The 2500-nt window shown below is 18.0% G+C and overlaps 1 protein-coding gene across 5 annotated transcripts in view; it reads left to right on the top strand.

Moving 5' to 3' along the window:
* LOC133645024 (protocadherin-1-like) overlaps positions 1-2500 on the top strand; it is a 282515-nt gene that overhangs the window by 198156 nt on the left and 81859 nt on the right. The gene's annotated exons all lie outside the window — the stretch shown is intronic.

The following is a 2500-nucleotide window of genomic DNA, read 5'->3' as shown; positions in this document are numbered from 1 at the left end:
GAAATGATGGTGAAAACACAAGAAAAAAACTGAAGTCCAAATGTATTCTAATTCAAACCATATCTGTTATTACTATTTCTTTGTCAAATGTCTTTAAGTGTAAAATATGATGTTTACATTTGATGAAAGCACACAAAAGCAATTTAGAAAATACCTTGATGTATCTACAAGTGTTTATTATGATGATATTATAAACTAATTAGTATTATTATTGTTATTGTTATCATTGTTGTTATTAGTGCTATATTATTTTTTATTATGATTATGATGATTATTTTTATAATTGTATTATTATTATTAATAATAGTAATCATAATGTAAAAATAAAATAATAATCGTAATGATAAGCATTATTATGGTTTTTATTATAATTATGCTTTATATGATGATGATGATGACTATTGTTATTGTGACTGTTATAATTATTGTTATTGTTACTATTATTATCACCACTCCTATTAATATTAACAATAATACAAATAATACCTATTATTATTATTTTTATTAATATGAATATTTGTATTACTGTTGTCATGTATTATTATTACTAATCTTTTTCTTCATTAAAAAATTGTTTAAATATATATATATGTATATATATATATATATATATATAGTAAAATATTATTATTATTGATAATATTAAATTAGTAATACTATTCATTTATTAATAATAATAATAATAATAATATAATCATCTTTTTTTCATTACTGTGGTGAAAAAAGGTGACTTTTCAGTGGTCCCTAACACAGACAGCAAGAGGTGACGGAGTAGTGCTAATATAATATATCATATATATAAATTAGTGCCATAATTCCTGCCATCACGTTAATGGATTATTTTGACATGTGGTGGCGTCATGAATGGACGTACAACAAAGTCAACATAATTCACCTTTGAACAAACAGGAAGTCAGCCATTTTGGTTTGGAGCCATCATTTCAAGAGATTATATTTTGTCCATTTAGTTATTCTTCTTATTATATTAACATTCATAATATTATTAATGGCAATATTAATGCTATTATTATTAATAATAACACTATTATTATTGATATTAATGTTATTACTATTATTATTATTATTATTGTTATTATTAATATATTAACATTCATATTAATGTTAATATGATTAATATTATTAATAATATGGATGGATGAAATATTATTGTTATTATTATATTAATTATTTATTATTATTAGTATTATATTATCTTCATAATACTATGAATGTTAATATTATTACCATTATTATTAATAATAATATTAATATGAATAATAATGTTATTATTTTATTATTATTATTAGTATTATTATTATTATACTACGATTAATGTAATATAAATGTTAATATTATTAACAATATATTTATTATATTATTATTATTATTATTATCATTATTATTGTTAATATGAATGTTAATATTATTAATATTGTCTTTATCATGATTATTATCATTATTAATATTATATTAACATTCATAATAATATGAATGTTAATATCAATTATATTATTATTAATATTAATAACAATAATAATGTTGTTATTATTATTATTATTATTATTGTTATCATTAGATTAATATTCATAATAATAGGGATGTTAATATTAATATTATTAATATTAATAATAATATTAATTTTGTTATTATTATTAGCATTATATTAATATTCAATATAATATGAATGTTAATTATAATGCTATTATTATTGATATTAATAATAATATTAATGTTTTTGTTATTCATATATTAATGTTAATATTAACAATATATTTGTATAGTTATTATTATATTAACATATGATTGTTAACATGAATGTTAATATTATTAATATTGTAATTCTTATTCTTATTATGCTTATTATATTAACATTCATAATAATATGAATGTTAATATTAATGCTATTGTTATTAATGATATTAATGAAACTATTAATGTTATTATTATTATTAGATTCATATTCATAATAATATGGATGTTAATATTAATGCTATTATTTTTATTAATAATAATACTAATACTATATTAATGTCGTTGTTGTTATTATCATTATATTAACATTAATAATAATATGAATGTTAATAATAATGCTATTATTTTTAATACGAATATTAATGCTTGGGTTATTAATATATTAATATTAATGTTAATATGAATGTTAATATTAACAATATATTTATATTATTATTATTGTATTAACATAGTATTGTTAATATGAATATTAATGTTATTATTGTATTTATTATTATTATCATCATTGACCAAAACAAAACAAACATATTTCATTTGTCAAATGTTTGGAGCAGTTCACTCTATCATGATGTCATAAATGATGTCATAACAAATGATGTCATAATAAATGATGTCACATTAAATGATGTAATAAATGGCAAACAAGATTCATGCTTGTTCAGTAAGACAATATTTTTTCTTCACGGCACATTTTTGATGGCCGCGTCTTTTGGACTTTTGGTGCGGTGGTGCAGTGGTTAGGCCAGAG

This window comes from Entelurus aequoreus, linkage group LG28 (genome assembly GCF_033978785.1).
Source record: "Entelurus aequoreus isolate RoL-2023_Sb linkage group LG28, RoL_Eaeq_v1.1, whole genome shotgun sequence".
In the NCBI taxonomy this organism is placed as follows: Eukaryota; Metazoa; Chordata; class Actinopteri; order Syngnathiformes; family Syngnathidae; genus Entelurus; species Entelurus aequoreus.
The sequence above is the reverse complement of the archived record's forward strand: the minus strand, read 5'-3'. Positions and strand labels throughout refer to the sequence as shown.